Source organism: Scylla paramamosain, chromosome 7, assembly GCF_035594125.1.
Source record: "Scylla paramamosain isolate STU-SP2022 chromosome 7, ASM3559412v1, whole genome shotgun sequence".
NCBI classification, from domain to species: Eukaryota; Metazoa; Arthropoda; class Malacostraca; order Decapoda; family Portunidae; genus Scylla; species Scylla paramamosain.
The window spans coordinates 1,197,350-1,207,500 of record NC_087157.1 but is presented as its reverse complement, the minus strand read 5'-3'; positions in this window follow the sequence as shown (position 1 = coordinate 1,207,500).

Here is a 10,151-nt window from a genome sequence, read left to right as displayed (position 1 = left end):
GGAGAGAATCGAATAGGAAATTAAGAGAGAGAGAGAGAGAGAGAGAGAGAGAGAGAGAGAGAGAGAGAGAGAGAGAGAGAGAGAGAGAGAGAGAGAAATTACCATTCTGCCATTTCTTCAAAGCCCTCGAAGACAACAAGTAAACGACAAAGAAAATGGGACGCTGGGTAATCGTAGAGGAATAAGAAAATCAAAGACACAGAAAACGAAACTTCTTTAAACAATAATCTATAACATTTCCGCACACTGGCATCGAGGGAGAGGAAGGAGAAAGTGAAGCAAGGGAAGCAAATGAAGCAACGAGGCCACGTCAAGGAAGATTAGGAGCGCCAGGGGCAAAAACAACACACAACACATCCCTGACAAAAGGCCAAAATAAAAATGCACCAATGGTTCTCATATCTTTAACAAATGGTGCCGCTGGGGTGCTGGGTAGTTAAAGTGGTGGTGGTGGTGGTGGTGGTGGTGTCGGTGGTGGTGGTGAAACATATTCATAGTATTATCATTTACGTTGGCTAGTGATGGATTAAGACGTAAATATATTGCCCTACCCATCCTCTCTCTCTCTCTCTCTCTCTCTCTCTCTCTCTCTCTCTCTCTCTCTCTCTCTCTCTCTCTCTCTGCGTCCCTGATCCATATTTCTGCTTCTATCTTTTCTCTTCTTTTCTTTCCTTTCTCCCTCGATTTCTGCTCTGTCTCTTCGTCTCCTATCAATTTCTCCTTCCTGTCCCATTTTTCTCCTTCTTCGTTTCAGTTATTTTTCTCCCATAGTCCATTTATGTCTCTCTCTCTCTCTCTCTCTCTCTCTCTCTCTCTCTCTCTCTCTCTCTCTCTCTCTCTCTCTCTCAGTAAGATGCGTCTCACGAACTTCTTTTGCCTCATCAACTCTCACAACTGCTTCCAGCCACAAGTTTTCTATTGTGACTGGACTGAATCTCTCTGCTTTATGTCGTTTTTCTTCCTTCCTCGATGGTCATCAGTCCTCTTGCGATAACCTTCATCAGAGGAGGCATTTCCCTTTCCTCCAAGATAATCTCAGCTTCGCACACCACGCGGGACCTCCTCCCAGACTGAATCGTGTTGTCTCATTTACCATGCATGAGGTTCTCTTCAGCTCACCAGCAGAACAGTTCCTCCCGTGCACTTTTCTACAGGTTTGATCTCCCTCTCCTGTTCATTTTTCCCTCCTTTACAAATCACCCTGGTTTTCCCCTCCGCCTTCCCTTTCCTTAAATTATCTTCATTTCTCTCCTTAATTCCTCATATCACTATCCAATACCTTTCTTTCCCTTCTTTAATTCCCCGTATCACTAAGTAGGTCAGTTCCTGCCACCAAGAGGGTTTGGTAAATGAAGCCAAATTATACCTTTTGATTATACTAAAGTTTAAAAGTAAAATGCTAGGATGCGGGGATATCAAGGGACTCCCGCAGCGAGAAGGTTGGTAATTGGTGTTGAATCTAACCATGATTATGTATGAGCTTATGCGTGTCTTCCGTTAAGCATTAGCACTACAGGGAAGCGAGCGGCGGGAGGATAAATAGCAGGAAATATTTTCATGTAATTTTCAACGTAAAAAAATAAGAAGCTATAGGATTAGACGAATAAGGAAGAAAAACATGTGGAAAAAATGTGGCCACGTAATGATCAGTGACAGAAAATTCTTGTAGGTAAATTCCGTCATAAGAAAATGATGAAGGGCAAGAGTATAGAAAGAGAATAAAACGGAATAAAGTGAGATGAGAAAATAACGAACATAAAAGGAAAAAAGAATCGAAGGTAAATGAGAAAACAGGATAACAATAATGGAAATAAGATGGTAAGTAATCAGAAAAACTTGAAACAGCGAAAATATAGAAAAATACAGAAAAGAAAACAAGAAAATAAGGAAGCAGCGTGGGCCTGAAGCACTTTTCCCGGTAATGACCAATCTAAAAGAAAATGAGCGTGAAAAAAAAAGAATATAGAAAGAAAATAAGTATTTGAGTGAAAAAGAAGAAGAAAGTCGGAAAGAAAGAAATACCAACGATGGATTTCAAAGTTATATTAAAACAAGGAACTTCTCTCCTGGAAATACAGAATGAGATGGATTCTTTATCACACGAGGTGCAGAGTTGGAGGCGACGATGATCGAGCCGCGCACACCAATACTTCCTTACGACGCACTCTGAGGGGACGCCTTCAGCTCCGCCGCCTCGAGATGAGCTGATCGAGGCGCCGCGTGTGTTTGCTGTCCCCACCTCATAGACTCTCAGGATACAGATTTAGCAATGGTTTACTAATTATTCGTGTGTGATATTCTGATTATTTTCTTATGTTTACTACATTGTGTTCTTCTTTAGTTAATACTTTGTCTCAAGGTGTACATTTTTTTTTACAAACTAGCTCATGTACTTGTAGTTTACTGATAAGGTACTAAAAAAGGAAATAATACGTTATAATCTTACAGCATATATAGTGTGGAGTTGAAATATGAATCATCCTCAGAGCCATCCCTATCTACCATTGTACCAGCGATATAACCATTACCATCACCACCACCACCACCACCACCACCACTCCAACCCACCAACATCACTACCACCATCACCACCACTAAAACAATCTTTACCATCACAACCCCTGCAACTACCACCACTACTGCATCTATTACCACTACCACCATCACCACAACCATCGCCACCACCACTACAGCCACCATCATTACAATCATCATCTACCTAATCATCCATCAACACCAACTCCTATCCCCAACAATGAGGTCCGAGCAAGAGTCCTCAGCGGCCCCGCCAGGAGTGCCAGCCAGGTGCCGTGTGGCGGGTAGCGGCTCCATTATTCACCTGGCCCGCAGAGGTGTAATCACTGTTCTAAATTGAGCCTGTGGGTGAACACGTGGTTCTCCCGAGGCGTCTGGCCGCTAGATACTCACACGTTGGCTCGGTGCTCCTGGCGAATATATTTCAAGAGCTAATGTACGTGTCTCAATTGAGGTTTTTCTTTCTAATGCCCCTTGCAGAATTATCAATCTCAGCTGGTAACTATATTTCAAAAGTAATTCCCAATTCTCAACCGAGTGTATAACTATTTATCTCTTATTGTAGATATTCTAGGCGGTAACATGTTTCTCTCAGTTAGGTTTTCCTTTATACTGTTCCCTAAGGCAATACGTCTTAGAAAATGCTGTCTTTATCTAAGAAAGTATGAGTTCAGCAAGTTGAATTCCATCATCTCTTCGCTGTGTCCTGCCCGTCGCTATAAGATATCCAAACAACTCGCAGGTGTAATTACAGCAGACCTGTTGGCCCTCAGCGTCATCCTCCTCAACATGTCCAAGAAAGTCTCCGAAGCACTTAAGAAAACAGTGACAACACGTAAACTCCTTTTGTATTTACACGGCAAACCTTTCACAATGAACGTTAGGACCACCTATTACCCCCATCCCTCTACGCAGGAAGAGGAATAAAGCCATGCCATACACTCCTTCCCTCATATACCATAAGAGTCATCTATGACGTGTTGTGGAGAGCCAAACACAACACCACAAAAGAAATACAAACTCTCTCTTCCACGAGCCTCCTCTCTGAGCTGTCTTATGGGGCGGACGAGGGTAGTTGTCGAGCAAACATAAGCCACGGCTGGAAGAACATATTGAACGCCGCTCCCAGTGCCTAGATGAATGGGCTGGCTTGAAGGGAGACAGAAAGGGAGTGTGGAGAGGGGCGTCAGGGATAGGGCTGGGGAGAATGGCAGGGGGAGGATGAGAGGAGACGAGGGGAGAAAGAGTGTAAGAGGTAAGGATGTGGTGAGAGGGGTTACAGGATACTATACTGCCTCGACTGCAAGGGAAGGAAATGATCTTCGCATAAAGTCATTTCTTTCTGTGTCCGTGCCAGCCACACAGTGAATATTGGAGTTTACGCCCGAGTATATCACAGTGTCCGTGGTTAAGAAGAAACTATTGATTAATCTGTAAAAAATGGGAGTAATGAAGAGGCAGTATAAAATGGCGCTACTTCATCTGAGAAGCATACATCATCTACATTAATAAGTGTATAAAACTCACATGGAAAAAAAAAAAAAAGGTAGGAAGAAAAGAAGAAAAAAAAAAAAACTCAAGAAAACATTGTATTGCGGAGTGCCGTAATGTGAGCACACTGGAGCCTCATAAATCAGGGGAAGATCCACGCGATATATTATTCATTCCCTACACGATCTGAGCGCTTGACCAACACCAACACACGCACCATTACATCTCAGTCCCTCGCGACTGAACACGACACAAAAGGCGTCAAGTGTTCGCCTTGATCATTCCTTTCCTCCCACACTCCTCCCCCAATATAGGAAAACTCTGGTGGGGGGAGAAAATTCCTGATGAAGACGAAAGAATCCCGTGATACCATCTTGAGGGGAGTTGGACAGGCATTCAGGCAGGGTGGGCGAGACGAGACATGTCGGGTGTCCGAGTGAGGATGGGAGGCAGCCCCGCAACGTGACAGCTGTGAGATGAAGCTGGCAGCGCTGAGGACCTGACGTGTGCTCCGCCTCCTCACTCCCCTCCACTACCAGAAACATCCATTTTTCTTCAGGTTACGGAAGCGTTTGAGTAAATGTGAGCTTCAGACGACGAGTGTAGCACATTATGGAAGAGCTCCCTTGATGTGACTGACGATTTGACTTGTGAGCATCCCATTCGTCACGTCAGGGTCTCAGCTCTGGAGAAACTTACGAGTATAAGGGAGATTCCTGTCCCCTCCCGCTCTCTTTGGGACGGCAGGAAATCTTTATTTATTACCTTGAGAGACTTGTGCTTCATTACCTGGAAAATGTCACTATTGTAGAGCGATTTATGGCCTTCAGTATTTTTAAGGAACAAAGCAAGTGTAATCGTAAAGTCAGTTGAAGTTGCTGAGTACAGAGGAGAGGTTGTGTGGTCCCCAGCCTGGTGTGGCCTGGATGTGGACGGAAGGACAAAGGCAGTGACGACAAAGTAGTTGATTCTCGCTATTTACAATATTATGTATGCCTGATTTATTTACTTAATCAAATATTGAAACTAAATTGACAGAGATCTTGTATGTTACTGTTCAGTGCCAAATATAACGAGCATCAGAATAAATAAAATTAAGGGTTTTCTTAAGTGATAATAACTAGCTGAAAAGAAAAGAAAATCTAACAAACAGGACCTCAACCAATGACCTTTTATTTTTTATTTATTTTCTTTTCACAGCAATTCATATACTAAAAATTATAGATACCAGAATAATATGATGCATACTTCTATACCTTACTGTGCACATAATATTCAGATATAATAAGAACTATAATACAAATAATGTACAAAAAGGCTGTAAGAATAGAAATATATATAAGTCCCTTGCCGTTCCTTTTTATATCTACTTTCTTTACCTCACCGAGTTCCACCTTGTCTCGCCTGGCAACGCAACGTCAGCTGAACGTTAAAAAGTTTCATTTTTTTCATTTTTCTTTCAGAATCACTCAGCGAATATTACTGCATGCAATATTACTGTTCGAGTCTATAAGCAATGCAACTTTAAGGGAAACAGTGACGCCTGTAAAAGTGACAAAGGAAAGGCGCAGCGATGGAAGCAGGTTTAGAAAGTAGCGGATCATAAAAACTGGTTCAAAGAAAGGTCAAATAGATAAATAAATAAAGAAATAAAGAAAGAATGAAAGAAGGAAAGAAAGCAACAGAAAGAATGAGAGAGAATGGTAAAAAAGAAAAGACAGAAGGAAAGAGAGAAATAACGAAATATAAAAAAGGAGGAAAGGAAAGAAGGAAAAAAAAGGAAAGAACAAAAGTAAGAAAGGGAGAAAAAGAGAGTAAGAAAGAAAGAAGACCGAAGACAATATCTCGCCCCAAACAGCCGAGTTCAGATGTGTAAAAATAAACAAAAAGATCAACAAGTAAAAGTGAAGGCACACAAATACTGACGTACAATACAAAGGTTTTAAGACGACGAAGCACCAGAATCAACACCTCACAAACAGGTATATTTTCGTTTTATGTACTACAGAATCTGAATTCCTTTAGCCGAGAAGAATAGAAGTGGAGGCCGTACAGAGAAAAAGAAAACACCAATCGCACTTTAAGCCTTTGTGTCCTAAAAGAGAAAAAAAAAGCCCTGTGTTGCTCCGGGTCGAGGCTTTTCGAGTTCCTCTCAAGACTCAGCTTTGTTCGTTTTCAAAAAGAAAACAACGTAAAAAAAACAAGGATTCTTTTCTGGGAAGCATTAGTAAGCCTCTTTTCCATGCCAGATCGAGTGAGGATGCCACGAGATAACACAACACGCACAGAAACAACACACTTCTTAGACACAGACACACATTAACACAACCGAGCATCCTCCAGAGTGTTTCATTATGTATTCTACCGTTACAAGTTTCCATATTACCTAACAGTACCTCCCTCTTCCCCTGCACCCTTTGCCGCCCTTCACTCAGGTACTCCACGTTAGCGACAGCCTCGGGATCACAGTTAAATTTAATTATAAGGCAGCGAGATGTGTCAATCTAGCCATGTGTCTCCCGGCTCATTAGGCTCCACGAGGGGACCTGAGTGTGGGATGCTGTGTGAGAGAGAGAGAGAGAGAGAGAGAGAGAGAGAGAGAGAGAGAGAGAGAGAGAGAGAGAGAGAGAGAGAGAGAGAGAGAGAGAGAGAGAGAGAGAGAGAGAGAGAGAGAGAGAGAGAGAGAGAGAGAGACGGATGGATAAGCGTGCTGACTGGCAGACAAACAGACAGACAGTAAAAGACAGGCGATATTTAGAAATGCTTATGGAGTGCGTCACTCATCTTATCATTCACTGATGTAAACACTTCGAAGCATTCCGTTATATATGAGTTCATGCAATAAAGATTTTCGACAACCAAAGAATTCCATAGGGATTTACAAATTACATAGTTTCCACCATTTTTTTTCATTACATGCTACCAACTTGCTACTTTCCTCCGTGTCCTTTTCCTCTACCCAATTACTTGACCAAATAAATAACCACAAACTTTCAAAACAAAAGGGTGAAAGTTAAAAGAAAAACAAGCAATATGGTACTGCAGTAGACACCTTCCTTGATTGAAACTGTGTAGAATAGATGAGAAAAAAAAAAGTCCGTGACGAGGAAAGCTTTACAAAGTTTGGAGAGTCTGTTTAAAAACTTAACAGGGGCTTTTGTGGAACCTGAAACGCATAAAGTAGGGTTAAGGGGGAAGGGGAGAGAGAGAGGGAGTCGTGCGGGAAGGCAAGATGTTGGAGGCTGTGTCTAGAGTGGCAATGTTTGAATGGGCCATAAGAGGTGAAAACGTGTGGGGAGGGAGATGAGATGGCAACGCTTGTGGTGTGTTAAGAAGTCAAGTGAAGGTGATAGACAGAAGGTGAGAGGACAGGCGAATGTGACGTGTGGGAGGAAGCAGTGGGAAAGATGGCGTGTGTTGGATTGCAGGAGGGGTGAAGGGAAAGGTGGAGGTGTACGAATGAAAAAGAAGAATCTTGGGTTGGATTTGGTGAAAGAGACACTATGCTGAGGAATCTTGGCGTGGTTGGAGAAGTGTGTCAAAGTGTTGAGGAGTCCTGGGCTGGCTGGAGTGAGGGTGGAGTGTGTGACATGAGTGCTTGAAGTGATGAGCGATGTAATGATGCCCTCTCAAGCTGATCTTCAATGACTTTACGTAATCTCCAGGTCTATCAACTCCGCTCCCCGCCGCCACCCGCCTTGCCTCCCCCTCCCTCCCTATCTCCCTCTCATATCGGCTCTCGACACTCCCTCTCCGCCTCCACACCGAACTGTCAAAGCTTTTCAATCGTCCCTCGTTACCTTGACAAGAAAGTACGATACGGTTGATTGCGCCAGAAAGGATTTTACGTTAGACTCCTCCGCTTGAGCGAATGCAAAAAAAAAAAAAGCTATGAATGTACTGTTGGGAAGACTGAAATTTTGACACAGTTTCTTTAAATAATTTTGTTGCTGTTTCAATAATACTTAAAAATGTGTACATATTCACTAGAGGAATTATTTAACTTTTCATACGTAGTTTTATCTTTTTAATCACAAAGAAAAATAAGATATGTATAAAGCTTGCACTTTTTTGTCCCCCTTTTTTGTGTGTGTGTGTGTCCAGTGGAGGGGATGAACCTCTACCAGTAATCCCCAGTGTTCTCATCATGTCCACCCAATTACTGGCGACTCTTGCCCCGTGGCTATTGAGGCTACCTGTGTGGGCCGGCCTCTGCTTCCTCTCCTCTCAATCCTCTGTTTTGTTTTTTCCTTCACTTTCATCTAATCTATTCCATTTGCGTTCCCTTTAGTGCTCTGCTCATAATTCATATTCATTTCATTCGTTTCCAGTATATTTTACATTCTTATCTAACTTTCACTCATACTTTATCATTTTTGTTTGATACATTCTTTCTTTTTCCATTATTTCATTCAATTTGATATTTTCATGTAAACACTTCATTTCATTATACTTGCTAATCTCACCAAAATCTTCCCCCCCCCCCGTCAACATTTCCTTCTGTGTTTCATCCCTGTATCATGGCTGTCTTTATCTCCTTCGTGTCTCCTCCTCCCCAATTTAATTCTTTTAACTTCACTGACGTCACGGTTACTAACTGAATTATTTCCCCTAGGAAGAAGTTTAAAATTACTATATTTATATAAACTATTCTCTTCGACTTTTCTTCTCATTTGGGTCCCGAATTTCAACCCAACTCAGTTCATTTGGTTATTTTCTGGAGTTTATATACACAATACGTAAATATTTTGATAAAAAAAATATGCAAATGATATGTATTAATGACGTGCATGGTAAAATTCTAGGTGGTCTTTTCTTTCCTCCATTCTTTGTGTGTGTGTGTGTGTGTGTGATGTCATGGCGGCTCCAATTCACGCTTCTTACTGCTAGGAGAAGGTAAGCTCCGGGACAGGGCGACATTTCCATTTTACTCTATTGATTTATGCGTTTCGCTCCTAAATGGAAAATAAAGAATGTAGCAAAGACTCACATAATACCCATGTCTCCCGTGACCTTCCCACTCCTAATTTTTCCCCCTCTACCTCTCCTTTTCTCGTTAGTGCATTTCCCACGCTAATGTCTTTGAAATTTGGAAACAGAACCCAAAATTTATTCCCGCTGACTCCAAGTCGCGTCACTGCGGAGCTCCAGCGACGCGGAAAACCAGATCGGAGGCAGCCAAAGTCAACGGAGGGAGTTGCCGGGCGTCGAGGTAAGCGTGAAGGAAAAGAAGACGGGATAGGAATGTACAAGTCTGTGAGTCGCAACACGCCGACGTAGAGAGAAAGAGAGAGAAAGAGAGAGAGGAAGACAAAATACAAAAAACGAAAGGTGCTAATGTGAAAGTATACGAGTAAGTATGTGTAAGTTGACTTGAGGTATTTCAGTCTAAATGTGAAGGAAAAAGAGAGCTAGATGTAAGTGAAGAATTCTGCAAGTCGGAACACACCCAGCATAGAGAAAGGAAGGATGCCCATAGATGCAAATGGGAAGGTATAGGTACGTGTTGAGTTTGCAGAATTCATCCTAAGGGAAAGGAGTGAAATTGAACGAGAAGAAAAAAAAAAGATGAAATATAAATGAATAAGCTTGCCGGAACAAACCAACAGAGAGAGAGAGAGAGAGAGAGAGAGAGAGAGAGAGAGAGAGAGAGAGAGAGAGAGAGAGAGAGAGAGAGAGAGAGAGAGAGAGAGAGAGAGAGAGAGAGAGAGAGAGAGAGAGAGAGAGAGAGAGAGAGAGCTTGAATTAAAGATATATTCTTTAGTATGTATATATCTAGAGAATTTAGTCTAATAATATCAGAAAACGGTATCATTCGTGTGTGTGTGTGTGTGTGTGTGTGTGTGTGTGTGTGTGTGTGTGTGTGTGTGTGTGTGTGTGTGTGTGTGTGTGTGTGTGTGTGTGTGTGTGTGAGGAGCTTGCCATGTGTTGACCAACCGTCCTTTTGCGAGGCTGAACGTAATTTGTCACGTTTTCCTTCACTTTCTTTATGGCGGCGCTGCGAGTGAGACAACACGGAAGGGGAAAACGATGTCGAGGGGACGAGCCCTGATGCCTTTACGGTGCGTGGCGTAGACTTGCACGAACAGGAATCAAGAACATGCCAGTCATCCAATCAATCCTGA